Below are 18,233 nucleotides of genomic sequence, written 5' to 3' on the forward strand. Positions count from 1 at the left end.
ATCAAGAGGCAGAAATCAAGTCTGCTGATTCTAAACTTCAATTGAGTCTTTCTGAGACGGAAAAATTGAAAACCAGCTTGATTGCCAAAAAGAAATCCTAGGTCGAAGAAAAGACGCTGCTGATACAATGCGCTGAAAAAGCTGAAGCGGCTCTCGAGGAGGTTACCACGGATCTCCGGCTTAAACAACCGAGTGTCTCAAATGGTTTCCGCCATCTTTGGCAAGCCATCTGTACTGATCTTTTGTACCTTCTTTTGACCCGGAATATAAACCGCTTGCTAAACCCTTGTTTAAAAAATATGTGTATGTCCGCGAAGCAAAAATCTGAGCCAAGATAATGTGACCAAACTGAAGGCGGTCTAGACCTTAGTTGAGCAGTTGTATACTGGCGCTCAACAAGCACTTGCTACTATCTCTCCTGCCAACCAAGGACCCAATCGGCTCAGCGATGTCTTGAAAAAATTGTCAATCTTACCCGCCAGGTTTCAAGAAGTCAAACGATCCTGTGCCAGAGCCGGAGCCTTGACTGCCCTTAGCCGCTCCAAAGCCTGGGTGCCAGATCTAGACCCGGTGGATGTAGCTAGGGGGTACCCTACCATGAAGGAAGACGGGTCTCTATTTGAGCAAGATGACTTCGTTGCCTGCGTGAGGGGAGTTCGACCTCAGGCCATCGTTCTTGGAGATGAGACCAACGTTGATAAATATCAGTCGGGTTTTGATTTGGAGAATAAGAAGATGGCGACTCCCGCTTATAAAGTGACAGATCTTATCCCGCCGGTTCGCCAACATATATTTTCCCCAGAGATTGACCCTGCCGTCTTAATTGATGATGAGGCCGAGTTCATTGCTCTGAACGGTTTGACTGTTCTAATTCCGACTTTCAACCAGTGGAGGGAGATGAACTGGCCAGGGGGAGTCGTAACCATCTGAACAATCCTGCTTTTAGTTTAGGACCTGTTTTAAGGGAGAGAAAACAATAACCTTTTGGGCTCTTAATGCCTTGTAATTGGTTAGCTTGAAACAACTGCATATTTTGCCTATGCCATCGTGCATAAGATGCCGTGTGTGACTCTTTGCTTCCTGATGTCAATATATGCGCCACATCTATGGTTATCTTTGTAATATTTCAGCTATGGAAAAACTGGCTTGGCGGTTTAGCACCGAACGTGTCAGAACACCCAGTACATGACCAATGGTTTTATCATAGTAGAAAAAACAGAAACATATGTGCAAATAAACAAGCTTTGAAAACAACCTTTGATTAATGAAAAAACACAGAAAGAACTGTTCACAAATAACAGTCATACCTGTATTCTTTGTATCTGGACCACCGGTTTATATGACCCGGATGATGAGGTTGATGACCCAGTCCCTTTTATTTGAGAAGTCAATGCTTCTGTATGCCTGATGACTATCATGCCTTGCAGCTTATTGTCAAATAATCAAGCCGGTGAAAAAACCGCGCTGATCGTTTAAATTTGAGACAACAAAGACCAGTAAGACAAATAGCAGATTTCAAACAATATAAATTAACTTTGTAACTGAAAGTTGGGGGTTTCTGATTCGAATACGATCAGTAAACCGGACCAAAGGGGTTAAGCTAAGATTCGAATACGATCATATAGCCCCCAGTGGCTTTGGCGTTGCGCCGATCAAGAGGGTACCGACAGCTATGTTCTCTTTGGTTCGAATACGACCTATGTTTGAATAGGAAGCCCCCAAATGACCTTGAGAGGTTTTTAACTACCCTGATTCAAATATGATCCAAGTCGGACCCAAAAGGGGTTAATCTATGATTCAGATACGATCAAGAAGCCCCCTAGTGAGTTTGGCTTTGAGCCGATCAAGAGGGTTACGACATCTATATTCTCTTTGGTTCGAATACGACCTATGTTTGAACAGGAAGCCCCCAAGTGATCATGAGGTGTACAACTAGATTCGAATACGATCATAAGCCGGACCAGAAAGATTAAGCTAAATTCAGATATGATCAGCTCCTTAATAGTCATGAAAATAGTAGATATATGACCTTTGAAGAGGAAAAGGACAGATGTCCTGCTTTATTACTTATCATAATAAATACAATGTCAAAGTATGTACATGACAAGAGCCGGTGGCTCAGGTGTAGTATGGCAGAAGCTGAGCAATGTTCCACGGCCGGTGAGTCTCCTCCTCCGACTTACGTGAATCTTTGTATTCTTGAACGTCGATGAGGTAATATGACCCGTTGTTTAAATTCTTGCTGACCACAATGGGTCCTTCCCAAGGTGGGGATAGCTTGTGTGCATCTGACAGATCCTGGATGAGCCGGAGCACCAGGTCACCTTCTTGAAAAGTCCTGGACGTAACCCGACGGCTATGATAACGACACAGGTCCTGTTGATAAATTGCTGACCGGGCCGCTGCTAAGTCTCTCTCCTCATCTAACAAGTCAAGTGCATCCTGTCGGGCTTGTTCGTTATTAGCTTCAACGTAAGCCGCCACATGAGGCGAGTCATGAAGGATGTCACTAGGCAGCACCGCTTCTGCTCCATAAACCATGAAGAAAGGTGTATAACCTGTAGACCTGTTAGGAGTGGTGTTGATACTCCACAGCACCGAGGGTAACTCCTCTACCCAACAACCCGGCGTCCGTTGTAAGGGAACCATAAGCCGAGGCTTGAGACCTTTTAAGATTTCCTGATTTGCTCTCTCAGCCTGACCATTGGATTGAGGGTGAGCTACAGAAGAAACATCAAGCCGGATATGCTCACGTTGACAAAACTCCTCCATAGCCCCTTGGGATAAATTAGTGCCATTGTCAGTGATAATGTTGTGTGGAAAACCAAAGCGAAAGATCACCTTTTTCATGAACTGAACTGCCGTGGCTGCATCACACTTACTCATTGGCTCTGCCTCAACCCATTTTGTGAATTTGTCAACTGCCACTAAAAGATGTGTCTTTTTATCCTTAGAACTTTTGAAAGGTCCAACCATGTCAAGCCCCAAGACTGCAAACGGCCAAGTTATTGGAATCATCCGCAACTCTTGAGCCGGCACATGCGCTCGTCGTGCAAATTTTCGACATCCATCACACCTACTGACCAGATCCTCTGCATCAGCGTGAGCCGTCAACCAGTAAAAACCATGACGAAAAGCTTTGGACATAAGAGACTTTGACCCGGCGTGATGACCACAATCCCCTTCATGGATCTCACGAAGTATTTCTTGGCCTTCTTCAGGAGAAACACACTGCTGAAACGCTCCAGTGACGCTGCGATGGTATAACTCTCCGTCAGAAATCGTCATTGACTTGGACCGCCGGGTTATCTGTCGGGCCAGGGTCTCATCCTCTAGAAACTCGCCCCGGGCCATGTAAGCCAAGAAATGTACTGTCCAATCTGGAATGACATGAAGAGCCGCCACCAACTATGCCTCCGGGTCAGGAACAGCCAAATCTTCTTCTGTAGGTAACTTAACAGACGGGTTATGCAAAACATCTAAAAAGGTGTTAGGTGGCACTGGCTTATGCTGAGATCCCAACCGGCTTAAAGCATTGGCCGCTTCGTTCTTCCTACGGTCAATGTGTTCCACCTGATAACCTTTAAAATGTCATGCAACAGCGTCGACTTCACGGCGATAAGCCGCCATGAGAGGGTCCTTGGAATCCCACTTGCCTGACACCTGTTGGGCCACCAAATCTGAATTGCCAAGACACCAGACCCGGCTCAGGCTCATCTCTTTAGCCATTCGAAGACCATGGAGCAAGGCTTCATACTCTGCTGCGTTGTTAGTACAAGGAAACATTAACCGCAACACATAACAAAACTTGTCCCCTCGAGGAGAAGTTAAAACGACTCCAGCCCCCGAGCCTTCCAACTGTCTGGATCCATCAAAATGAATCGTCCAATATGTGTTGTCTGGTTTCTCCTCTGGCATCTGCAACTCTGTCCAGTCATTAATGAAGTCTACCAGCGCTTGAGATTTGATCGCAGTACGTGGCATATACTTTAAACCATGAGACCCAAGTTCAATAGCCCACTTGGCAACTCGTCCTGTGGCTTCTCTATTTTGAATGATGTCTCCTAAAGGAGCAGAGCTAACCACAGTGATTGGGTGACCCTGAAAGTAATGTGGACCGGATGTTCCTTGCCAGCCTCCTTGCGCTCCACCACAATGGCCACACTAACAGTTCGTGAGTTAGCGGCTATATATAACAATAGCGGCTCTTTCTCAACCGGAGCAGCAAGAACCGGCGGCTCAGCAAGCTGTTCCTTTAGATCCTCAAAAGCAGAGTTTGCAACATCACTCCAAACAAAGTCATCCATCTTTTTCATCATCTGATACAAAGGCATCGCCTTCTCCCCTAACCGGCTTATGAACCAGCTCAAGGCAGCGACGCGACCCGCCAGCCGTTGAACGTCATTGATGCAGACCGGTTTGGCCAGGGAGGTGATTGCCTTAATTTTCTCCGGGTTAGCTTCAATACCTCTGTTAGACACCAAAAAACCCAAGAGCTTACCAGCTGGGACTCCAAAAACACACTTGGCCGGGTTAAGCATCATCTTGTAGACCCGGAGGTTATCAAAGGTCTCCTTCAAATATGTTACCAAGGTTTCCTCTTCTCTGGATTTCACCACTATATCATCCACATAAGCATGAACATTACGCCCAATCTGATTGTGAAGGCAATTTTGCACACACCGTTGATAAGTCGCCTGGGCACTTTTAAGCCCAAAAGGCATAGACACATAGCAGAAGGCTCCAAATGGAGTGATGAAAGCTGTTTTCTCCTAGTCCTTAACTGCCATCTTGATCTGATGATAACCTGAGTATGCATCCAAAAAACTCAAACGCTCGCAACCCGCCGTAGCATCAATGATCTGATCAATACGAGGGAGAGCAAAAGGGTCAGCCGGACAAGCCTTGTTCAAATCGGTGTAATCCACACACATACGCCAGGTGCCGTTCTTCTTGAGTACAAGCACCGGATTAGGCAACCACTATGGGTGAAAAACTTCAACGATGAACCCAGCCGCTAAGAGCTGGGCCACCTCTTCTCCAATGGCCTAGCGCCTTTCGTTGTTAAACCGTTGGAGAAACTGCCTGACTGGCTTAAACTTCGGATCAATATTAAGAGTGTGCTCAGCGAGTTCTCTCGGGACACCCGGCATGTCAGAAGGTTTCCATGCAAAGATGTCCCGATTCTCACGGATGAACTTGATGAGCGTGCTTTCCTATTTTGGATCCAAGTTGGCACTAATGATGAACTGCTTGGATGAGTCGCCAGGCACAAAATCAACCATTTTGGTGTCATCAGCTGACTTGAATTTAAACACCGGTTCATGCTCTGTAGTTGGCTTCTTTAAAGACGTCATGTCTGCCGGGTCAACATTATCTTTATAAAACTTTAACTACTGTGTTGCATAAACAGACTCAGCATAAGCAACATCTCCTTCTTCACACTCCAGGGCTATTTTCTGGCTCCCATGTACTGTAATGGTGCCTTTATAACCCGACATCTTGAGCTGCAGATATACATAACACAGCTGAGTCTTGAACTTGGCGTAAGCCGGCCGTCCAAACAGAGCATGATATGGGCTCTTGATCTTAACCTCCTCAAAAGTTAACTTCTTAGCCCTGGAATCATATTCATCCCCAAAGGCTACTTCCAGTTCAATCTTATCAACTGGGTATGCCGACTTGCTAGGCACAACACCGTGAAAAACAGTGTTGGATTGCATAAGACTCTTATCAGTCAACCTCATCCGATGGAACGTCTCATAGTAGAGGATGTTGATGCTACTGCCTCCATCCATGAGCACTTTAGTGAATTTATATCCACCCACCAGGGCTAAGTGACCCGGATTATCAACCCGCGGAGGATGATCTTCTCTGCTCCACACAATAGGCTGTTTTAACCACCTCAAATAACATGGAATCGCCGGCTCAACGGCATTGACAGCCCTCTTATGAAGCTTCTGGTCCCTCTTGCATAAACTAGTGGTAAATGAAGGAAATATGCCCTAGAGGCAATAATAAAGTTATTATTTATTTCCCTATATCATGATAAATGTTTATTATTCATGCTAGAATTGTATTAACCGGAAACGTAATACTTGTGTGAATACATAGACAAACAAAGTGTCACTAGTATGCCTCTACTTGACTAGCTCGTTAATCGAAGATGGTTATGTTTCCTAACCATAGACATGAGTTGTCATCTGATTAACGGGATCACATCATTAGGAGAATGATGTGATTGACATGACCCATTCCATTAGCTTAGCACCCGATCGTTTAGTATGTTGCTATTGCTTTCTTCATGACTTATACATGTTCCTATGACTATGAGATTATGCAACTCCCGTTTACCGGAGGAACACTTTGTGTGCTACCAAACGTCACAACGTAACTGGGTGATTATAAAGGTGATCTACAGGTGTCTCCAAAGGTACATGTTGGGTTGGCGTACTTCGAGATTAGGATTTGTCGCTTCGATTGTCAGAGAGGTATCTCTGGGCCCTCTCGGTAATACACATCACTTAAGCCTTGCAAGCAATGCAGCTAATAAGTTAGTTGCAAGATGATGTATTACGGAACGATTAAATAGACTTGCCAGTAACGAGATTGAACTAGGTATTGAGATACCGACGATCGAATCTTGGGCAAGTAACATACCGATGACAAAGGGAACAACGTATGTTGTTATGTGGTCTGACCGATAAAGATCTTCGTAGAATATGTAGGAGCCAATATGAGCATCCAGGTTCCGCTATTGGTTATTGACCGGAGACGTGTCTCGGTCATGTCTACATTGTTCTCGAACCCGTAGGGTCCGCACACTTAACATTATGATGACAGTTTTATTATGAGTTTATATATTTTGATGTACCGAAGGTTGTTCGGAGTCCCGGATGTGATCACGGACTTGACGAGGAGTCTCGAAATGGACGAGACATAAAGATCAATATATTGGACGACTATATTTGGACACCGGAAAGGTTCCGGGTAAGATTGGGACAATACCGGATCACCGGGAGGTTATCGGAACCCCCCGGGAGGTATATGGGCCTTATTGGGCCTTAGTGGAAAGGAGGGGAAAGGAGCAAGGGAGGGGGCGCCCCCCCAAGCCCAATCCAAATTGGGAGGGGGGCCGGCCCCCCTTTCCTTCCTCCCTCCTTCCTCTTCCTTCCCTCTCCTACTCCTAATAGGAAAAAGGGGAGTCCTACTCTCGGTGGGAGTTGGACTCCCCCCCTTGGGCGCGCCACCCTCCTTGGCTGGCCCCCTCCTCCACTCCTTTATATACGGGGGCAAGGGGGGCACCCAGAGACACAACAATTGATCATTGATCTCTTAGCCGTGTGCGGTGCCCCCCTCCACCATAATCCTTGATAATATTGTAGCGGTGCTTAGGCGAAGCCCTGTGACGGTAGAACATCAAGATCGTCACCACACCGTCGTGCTGACGGAACTCATCCCCGACACTTTGCTGGATCGAAGTTCGGGGATCGTCATCGAGCTGAACGTGTGCAAAAACTCGGAGGTGCCATAGTTTCGGTGCTTGATCGGTCGGGCCATGAAGACATACGACTACATCAACCGCGTTGTTATAACGCTTCCGCTTCCGGTCTACGAGGGTACGTAGACAACACTCTCCCCTCTCGTTGCTGTGCATCACCATGATCTTGCGTGTGCGTAGGATTTTTTTTGAAATTACTACGTTCCCCAACAGTAAATACATGGTACTACGTTCCCCTCTCATTTTTGCAGGGCATGTTGTGATGTGATATGGTCAAGGCATGCTGCTAAATTTTATTGTATGAGATGATCATGTTTTGTAACCAAGTTATCGGCAATTGGTAGGAGCCATATGGTTGTCGCTTTATTTTATGCAATGCAATCGCCCTGTAATGCTTTACTTTATCACTAAGCGGTAGCGATAGTCGTAGAAGCATAAGATTGGCGGGACGAAAACGATGCAATGATGGAGATCAAGGTGTCGCGCCGGTGACGATGGTGATCATGACGATGCTTCGGAGATGGAGATCACAAGCACAAGATGATGATGGCCATATCATATCACTTATATTGATTGCATGTGATGTTTATCTTTTATGCATCTTATCTTGCTTTGATTGACGGTAGCATTATAAGATGATCTCTCACTAAATTTCAAGATAAAAGTGTTCTCCCTGAGTATGCACCATTGCCAAAGTTCGTCGTGCCCAGACACCATGTGATGACCGGGTGTGATAAGCTCTACGTCCATCTACAACGGGTGCAAGCTAGTTTTGCACACGCAGAATACTCAGGTTAAACTTGACGAGCCTAGCATATGCAGATATGGCCTCGGAACACTGAGACCGAAAGGTCGAGCGTGAATCATATAGTAGATATGATCAACATAGTGATGTTCACCATTGAAAACTACTCCATTTCACGTGATGATCGGTTATGGTTTAGTTGATTTGGATCACGTGATCACTTAGAAGATTAGAGGGATGTCTTTCTAAGTGGGAGTTCTTAAGTAATATGATTAATTGAACTTAAATTTATCATGAACTTAGTACATGATAGTATCTTGCTTGTTTATGTTTGATTGTAGATAGATGGCCCGTGCTGTTGTTCCGTTGAATTTTAGTGCGTTCCTTGAGAAAGCAAAGTTGAAAGATGATGGTAGCAATTATACGGACTGGGTCCGTAACTTGAGGATTATCCTGATTGCTGCACAGAAGAATTACATCCTGGATGCACCGCTAGGTGCCAGGCCTGCTGCTGATGCAACTGATGACGTTAAGAACGTCTGGCAGAGCAAAGCTGATGACTACTCGATAGTTCAATGTGCCATGCTTTACGGCTTAGAACCAGGTCTTCAACGACGTTTTGAACGTCATGGAGCATATGAGATGTTCCAGGAGTTGAAGCTAATATTTCAAGCAAATGCCCGGATTGAGAGATATGAAGTCTCCAATAAGTTCTATAGCTGCAAGATGGAGGAGAACAGTTCTGTCAGTGAGCATATACTCAAAATGTCTGGGTATAATAATCACTTGATTCAACTGGGAGTTAATCTTCCGGATGATTGCGTCATTGACAGAATTCTCCAATCACTTCCACCTAGCTACAAGAGCTCCGTGATGAACTATAATATGCAAGGGATGGATAAGACAATTCCCGAGCTCTTCGCAATGCTAAAATCTACGAAGGTAGAAATCAAGAAGGAGCATCAAGTGTTGATGGTCAACAAGACCACTAGTTTCAAGAAAAAGGGCAAGGGGAAGAAGAAGGGGACCTTCAGCAAGCAAGTTGCTGCTCAGGAGAAGAAACCCAAGTCTGGACCTAAGCCTGAAACTGAGTGCTTCTACTGCAAGCAGACTGGTCACTGGAAGCGGAACCGCCCCAAGTATTTGGCGGATAAGAAGGATGGCAAGGTGAACAAAGGTATATGTGATATACATGTTATTGATGTGTACCTTACTAGAGCTCGCAGTAGCACCTGGGTATTTGATACTGGTTCTGTTGCTATTATTTGCAACTCGAAACAGGGACAACGGATTAAGCGAACACTGGCAAAGGACCAGGTGACGATGCGCGTTGGAAATGGTTCCAAAGTTGATGTGATCGCGGTCGGCACGCTACCTCTACATCTACCATTGGGATTAGTATTAGACCTAAATAATTGTTATTTGGTGCCAGCGTTGAGCATGAACATTATATCTGGATCTTGTTTGATGCGAGACGGTTATTCATTTAAATCATAGAATAATGGTTGTTCTATTTATATGAGTAATATCTTTTATGGTCATGCACCCTTGAAGAGTGGTCTATTTTTGATGAATCTTGATAGTAGTGATACACATATTCATAATGTTGAAGCCAAAAGATGCAGAGTTGATAATGATAGTGCAACTTATTTGTGGCGCTGCCGTTTAGGTCATATCAATGTAAAGCGCATGAAGAAACTCCATACTGATGGACTTTTGGAACCACTTGATTATGAATCACTTGGTACTTGCGAACCGTGCCTCATGGGCAAGATGACTAAAACGCCGTTCTCCGGTACTATGGAGAGAGCAACAGATTTGTAGGAAATCATACATACAGATGTATGTGGTCCAATGAATGTTGAAGCTCGTGGCGAATATCGTTATTTTCTCACCTTCACAGATGATTTAAGCAGATATGGGTATATCTACTTAATGAAACATAAGTCTGAAACATTTGAAAAGTTCAAAGAATTTCAGAGTGAAGTTGAAAATCATCGTAACAAGAAAATAAAGTTTCTATGATCTGATCGTGGAGGAGAATATTTGAGTTACGAGTTTGGTTTACATTTGAAACAATGTGGAATAGTTTCGCAACTCACGCCACCCGGAACACCACAGCGTAATGGTGTGTCCGAACGTCGTAATCGTACTTTACTTGATATGGTGCGATCTATGATGTCTCTTACAGATTTACCGCTATCGTTTTGGGGTTATGCTTTAGAGACGGCCGCATTCACGTTAAATAGGGCACCATCAAAAACCGTTGAGATGACGCCTTATGAACTATGGTTTGGCAAGAAACCAAAGTTGTCGTTTCTGAAAGTTTGGGGCTGCGATGCTTATGTGAAAAAGCTTCAACATGATAAGCTCGAACCCAAATCGGAGAAATGTGTGTTCATAGGATACCCGAAGGAGACTGTTGGGTACACCTTCTATTGGAAATATGCCCTAGAGGCAATAATAAATTGGTTATTATTATATTTCCTTGTTCATGATAATCGTTTATTATCCATGCTATAATTGTATTGATAGGAAACTCAGATACATGTGTGGATACATAGACAACACCATGTCCCTAGTAAGCCTCTAGTTGACTAGCTCGTTGATCAATAGATGGTTACGGTTTCCTAACCATGGACATTGGATGTCGTTGATAACGGGATCACATCATTAGGAGAATGATGTGATGGACAAGACCCAATCCTAAGCCTAGCACAAAGATCGTGTAGTTCATATGCTAAAGCTTTTCTAGTGTCAAGTATCATTTCCTTAGACCATGAGATTGTGCAACTCCCGGATACCGTAGGAATGCTTTGGGTGTGCCAAACGTCACAACGTAACTGGGTGGCTATAAAGGTACACTACAGGTATCTCCGAAAGTGTCTGTTGGGTTGGCACGAATCGAGACTGGGATTTGTCACTCCGTGTAAACGGAGAGGTATCTCTGGGCCCACTCGGTAGGACATCATCATAATGTGCACAATGTGATAAAGGAGTTGATCACGGGATGATGTGTTACGGAACGAGTAAAGAGACTTGTCGGTAACGAGATTGAACAAGGTATCGGGATACTGACGATCGAATCTCGGGCAAGTATCGTACCACTGGACAAAGGGAATTGTATACGGGATTGATTAAGTCCTTGACATCGTGGTTCATCCGATGAGATCATCGTGGAGCATGTGGGAGCCAACATGGGTATCCAGATCCCGCTGTTGGTTATTGACCGAAGAGTTGTCTCGGTCATGTCTGCATGACTCCCGAACCCGTAGGGTCTACACACTTAAGGTTCGATGACACTAGGGTTATAAAGGAAGTTTGTATGTGGTTACCGAATGTTGTTCGGAGTCCCGGATGAGAACTCTTATGTTACAAGGAGTTCCAGAATGGTCTGGAGGTAAAGAATTATATATGGGAAGTCCTGTTTTGGTCGCCGGAAAAGTTTCGGGTTTTATCGGTAATGTACCGGGACCACCGGGAGGGTCCCAGTGGTCCACCAAGTGGGGCCACAAGCCCCGGAGGGCTGCTTGGGCCAAGTGTGGGAGGGGACCAGCCCCAGGTGGGCTGGTGCGCCCCCCCACAAGGTCCCAAGGTGCCTAGGGTTTGGGGAGGGGGCGCCTCCACCTAGCTTGGGGGGCAAGTTTCCCCCTCTCCCCCCTTGGCCGCCACCCTAGATGGGTTTGGGGCTGCCGCACCCCTTGGGGTGGAAACCCTAAAGGGGGCGCACCCCCTCCCTCTCCCCTATATATACTTGAGGACTTTGGGGCTGCCAACACATGAGTTTTGACCTCTCCATGGCGCAGCCCTGCCTCTCTCCCTCCTCCTCTCCCGCGGTGCTTGGCGAAGCCCTGCTGGAGTACCGCCCTCTTCCACCACCACCACGCCGTCGTGCTGCTGCTGGATGGAGTCTTCCCCAACCTCTCCTTCTCCCCTTGCTGGATCAAGGCGTAGGAGACGTCACCGGGCTGTACGTGTGTTGAACGCGGAGGTGCCGTCCGTTCGGCACTAGGATCATCGGTGATTTGGATCACGACGAGTACGACTCCATCAACCCCGTTCACTTGAACGCTTCCGCTTAGCGATCTACAAGGGTATGTAGATGCACTCTCCTGCCCCTCGTTGCTAGATTACTCCATAGATTGATCTTGGTGATGCGTAGAAAATTTTAAATTTCTGCTACGTTCCCCAACAGTGGCATCATGAGATAGGTCTATGCGTAGTTTCTATGCACGAGTAGAACACAAAGCAGTTGTCGGCGTCGATTTTGTCAAATTACTTGCCGTTACTAGTCTTATCTTGATTCGGCGGCATCGTGGGATGAAGTGGCCTGGACCGACCTTACACGTACTCTTACGTGAGACTGGTTCCACCGACTGACATGCACTAGTTGCATAAGGTGCCTAGCGGGTGTCTGTCTCTCCCACTTTAGTCGGATCAGATTCGATGAAAAGGGTCCTTATGAAGGGTAAATAGAAATTGGCATATCACGTTGTGGTTTTGGCGTAGGTAAGAAACGTTCTTGCTAGAAACCTATAGCAGCCACGTAAAAACTTGCAACAACAATTAAAGGATGTCTAACTTGTTTTTGCAGCATATGCCTTGTGATGTGATATGGCCAAAAGGATGTGATGAATGATATATGTGATGTATGAGATTGATCATGTTCTTGTAATAGGAATCACGACTTGCATGTCGATGAGTATGACAACCGGCAGGAGCCATAGGACTTGTCTTAATTTATTTATGACCTGCGTGTCAACTTAAACGTCATGTAATTACTTTACTTTATTGCTAAAGCGTTAGCCATAGTAGTAGAAGTAATAGATGACGAGACAACTTCAAGAAGACACGATGATGGAGATCATGATGATGGAGATCATGGTGTCATGCCGATGACAACGATGATCATGGAGCCCCGAAGATGGAGATCAAAAGGAGCAAAATGATATTGGCCATATCATGTCACTATTTGATTGCATGTGATGTTTATCATGTTTTACATCTTATTTGCTTAGAACGACGGTAGCTTAAATAAGATGATATCTCGCTAAAATTTCAAGAAAGTGTTCCCCCTAACTGTGCACCGTTGCGAAGGTTCGTCGTTTTGAAGCACCACGTGATGATCGGGTGTGATAGATTCTAACGTTCGAATACAACGGGTGTAAGCCAGATTTACACACGCAATACACTTAGGTTGACTTGACGAGCCTAGCATGTACAGACATGGCCTCGGAACATGGAAGACCAAAAGGTCGAGCATGAGTCGTATAGAAGATACGATCAACATGTAGATGTTCACCGATGATGACTAGCCTGTCTCACGTGATGATCGGACACAGCCTAGTTGACTCGGATCATGTTTCACTTAGATGACTAGAGGGATGTCTATCTGAGTGGGAGTTCATTAAATAATTTGATTAGATGAACTCAATTATCATGAACATAGTCTAAATTGTCTTCGCAAATATGTTGTAGACGAATAGCTCATGTTGTAGCTCCCTATTTCAATACGTTCCTAGAGAAATACCAAGTTGAAAGATATTGTAAGCAATGATGCGGACTAGGTCCGTAGTCCGAGGAGTGTCCTCACTACTACACAGAAGGCTTACGTCTTTGATGCACCACTCGATGTGCAAACCCCTATAACGTCATCTGTGGATGTTGTGAACACCTGACAGACACATCCTGATGACTACTTGATAGTTTAGTGCACCATACTTTACGGCTTAGAATCGGGATTCCAATGACGTTTTGAACGCCATAAGACATATGAGATGTTCGAAGAGCTGAAATTGGGATTTCAGGCTCATGCCCGTGTTGAGAGGTGTGAGACCTCTGACAAGTTCTTTAGCCAACAAGATGGAGGAGAATAGCTCAACTAGTGAGCATGTGCTCAGAATGTCTGGGTGCTACAATCACTTAAATCAAGTGGGAGTTAAACTTCCAGATAAGATAGTGATTGATAGAGTTCTCTAGCCACTATCACTAAGCTACTAGATCTTCGTGATGAACTATGACATGCAAGGGATGGAATTGATCCCGGAGCTGTTCGCGGTGCTTAAGACCGCAAAAGGTAGAAATCAAAGAAGGAGCATCAAGTGTTGATGGTTTAACAAGACCACTGGTTTCAAGAAGGGCAAGGGCTAGAAGGGAAAATTCATGGATGGCAAACCAGTTGCCGCTCCAGTGAAGGAACCCAAGGTTGAACCCAAACCCGAGACTAAGTGCTTCTATTGTAAGGGGAACGGTCACTGGTAGCGGAATTACCCCAAATGCATGGTAGATAAGAAGGCCGGCAACTTCAACAAAGTATATACGTGTTATTAATGTGTACCTCACTAGTACTCCTGGTAGCACCTGGGTATTGGATACCGGTTCAGTTGCTATTATTGGTGACTTGAAGCGAAAGCTACGGACTAAACAGAGACTAGCTAAGGGCGAGGTGACGATGTGTGTTGGAAGTGTTTCCAAAGTTGATGAGATCATCATCGCACGCTCCATCTGCCTTCGGGATTAGTATTGAACCTAGATAAATGTTATCAGGTGTCTACGTTGAGCATGAATATGATTAAATCATGTTCATTGCAATACAGTCATTCATTTAAGTTAGAGAATAATGGTTATTCTGTTTACATGAATGATGCCTTTCATGGTCATGCACCCTATGTGAATGGTTCATTGAATCTCGGTTGTGGTAATACACATGTTCACGCCAAAAGATGTAGAGTTAGTAATGATATTACCACTTTCTTGTGGCACTGCCGCTTAGGTCATATTGGCGTAAGATGCATGAAGAAACTCCATATCGATGGATGTTTGGAGTCACTTGATTTTGAACGCTTGACACATGCGAGCCATGCCTCATGGGCAGGATGACTAAGACCCCGTTTTCAGGTACAATGAAACGGGCAAGTGACTTGTTGGAAATCATACATGCAGATGTGTGTGATCCAATGAGAATTGAAGCGTGCGGTGGATATTGCTATTTTCTCATCTTCACTGACGATTTGAGTAGATATAGGTATATTTACTTAATGAAGCACAAGTCTGAAACGTTTGAAAAGTTCAAGCGATTTCAGAGTAAAGTTAAGAATCATCATAACAATAAGATCATGTTCCTACGATCTGACCAAAAGGGGATTTTCTGAGTTATGAGTTTGGCAATCACTTAAGACATTGTGGAATTGTTTCACAGTTGAAGCCACCTGGAACACCACAAGGTAATGGTGTGTCCGGATGTCGTAATCGAACACTATGAGATATGGTGCGATCTATGATGTCTCTTATCAATCTACCGTTTTCATTTTGAGGTTATGCGTTAGAGACAGCTGCATTCACTTTAGATAGGACACCATCTAAGTCCGTTGAGACGACGTCGTATGTACATTGGTTTGGCAAGAAACCAAAGTTGTCCTTCCTTAATGTTTTGGGCTGCAATGCTTAAGGCTTCAGCCAGAGAAGCTCGAACCCAAAGCGGACAAACACATCTTCATAGGATACCCAAAGGTGACAGTAGGGTATACCTTCTATCTCAGATCCGAGGGCAAATTGTTTGTCGCTAAGAACGGGTCCTTTCTCGAGAAGGAGTTTCTCTCGAAAGAATTGAGTGGGAGGAAGATAGAACTTGATGAGTCTGTCGAACCTTTACTTCAACCAGAGAGTGATGCAACACAGAAAGATGTTTTCTGTGGTGCCTAAGTCTGTTGAAGAGGAAGTTAATGATAGTGATCATGAAGCTTCGGATCAAGTTGCTATCGAACCTCATAGGTCAACAAGGATATGTACTACTCCTAAGTGGTATGGTAATCTTGTCTTAGATATCATGTTGTTAGACAACAATGAACCTACGAGCTATGGAGAAGCGATGGTGGGCCCGTATTCTGACAAATGGTTAGAAGCCATGAAATCCGAAATAGGATCCATATATCAGAATAAAGTATGGACTTTGGTGGACTTGCCCGATGATCGGCAAGCCATTGAGATAAATGGATCTTTAAGAAGAAGACGGACGTGGGCGGTAATGTTACCCTCTGTAAAGCTCGACTTGTGGGAAAGAGTCTTTTCACAAGTTCAAGGAGTTGACTACGATGAGAATTTCTCACCCGTAGCGATGCTTAAGTCCGTCGGAATCATGTTAGCATTAGCTGTATTTTTCGATTATGAAATCTTACAGATGGATGTCAAAACAAGTTTTCTTACCAGTTTTCGTAAGAAAAGTTGTATGTGATACAATAAAAGGTTTTGACGATCCTAAGAATGCTAAAAGGTATGCTAGCTCCAGCAATCCTTCTATGGACTAGAGCAGACATCTCGGAATCGGAATATATGTTTTGATGGAGTGATCAAAGCTTTTAGGTTTATACAATGTTTGCTAGAAACTTGTATTTACAAGAAAGTGAGTGGGAGCACTACAACATTTCTGATAAGTATATGTGGATGACATATTGTTGATTCGAAATAATGTAGAATTTCTGGAAAGCATAAATGGTTGTTTGAAGAGTGTTTTTCAAAGGAAGACTTGGATAAAGTTGCTTACATACTGGGCATCAAGATCTATAGAGATAGATCAAGACGCCTAATGATACTTTCAAAGAACGGACACCTTGACATGTTTTTGAAGGAGTTCAAAATAGATCAGTCAAAGAAGGGGTTCTTACCTGAGTTGTAAGGTGTGAAGTTGAGTAAGACTCAAAGCTTGACCACGGCAACAGAAAGAGGAAGGAGGAAGGTCGTCCCCTATGCTCTTGTCATAGGCTCTATACGGTATGCCATGCTGAGTACTGCACCTGATGTGTGCCTTGCCACATGTCTGGCAAGAGGGTACAAAGGTGATCTAGGAGTAGATCACCAGATAGCGGTCAAAATTATCCTTAGAGGAATAAGGAAATGTTTCTCGGTTATGGAGGTGATAATGAGTTCGGCATAAAGAGTTACGTCGATGCTTAACACCTATCCGGATAGCTCTGAGTAGAGATAGCGGATACGTATAATGGAGCAATAATTTGGAATAGCTCCAAGTGGAACGTGGTAGCAGCATCTACAATATAAAGTTTTGCGAAATACATAGGGATCTGAATATGGCAAGACCCATTGACTACAACCTCTCTCACAAGCATAACATGATCAAACCCAGAACTCTTTGAGTGTTTATCACATAGTGATGTGAACTAGATTATTCAGTCTAGTAAACTCTTTGGATGTTGGTCACATGGCGATGTGACCTATGAGTGTTAATCACATGGCGATGTGAACTAGACTATTGACTCTAGTGCAAGTGGGAGACTGTTGGAAATATGCCCTAGAGGCAATAATAAATTGGTTATTATTATATTTCCTTGTTCATGATAATCGTTTATTATCCATGCTATAATTGTATTGATAGGAAACTCAGATACATGTGTGGATACATAGACAACACCATGTCCCTAGTAAGCCTCTAGTTGACTAGCTCGTTGATCAATAGATGGTTACGGTTTCCTAACCATGGACATTGGATCTCGTTGATAACGGGATCACATCATTAGGAGAATGATGTGATGGACAAGACCCAATCCTAAGCCTAGCACAAAGATCGTGTAGTTCGTATGCTAAAGCTTTTCTAATCTCAAGTATCATTTCCTTAGACCATGAGATTGTGCAACTCCCGGATACCGTAGGAATGCTTTGGGTGTGCCAAACGTCACATCGTAACTGGGTGGCTATAAAGGTACACTACAGGTATCTCCGAAAGTGTCTGTTGGGTTGGCATGAATTGAGACTGGGATTTGTCACTCCGTGTAAACGGAGAGGTATCTCTGGGCCCACTCGGTAGGACATCATCATAATGTGCACAATGTGATCAAGGAGTTGATCACGGGATGATGTGTTACGGAACGAGTAAAGAGACTTGCCGGTAACGAGATTGAACAAGGTATCGGGATACCGACGATCGAATCTCGGGCAAGTATCGTACCGCTGGACAAAGGGAACATGGGTATCCTTGAT

Source organism: Triticum urartu, chromosome 7, assembly GCF_003073215.2.
Source record: "Triticum urartu cultivar G1812 chromosome 7, Tu2.1, whole genome shotgun sequence".
Classification (NCBI taxonomy): domain Eukaryota; kingdom Viridiplantae; phylum Streptophyta; class Magnoliopsida; order Poales; family Poaceae; genus Triticum; species Triticum urartu.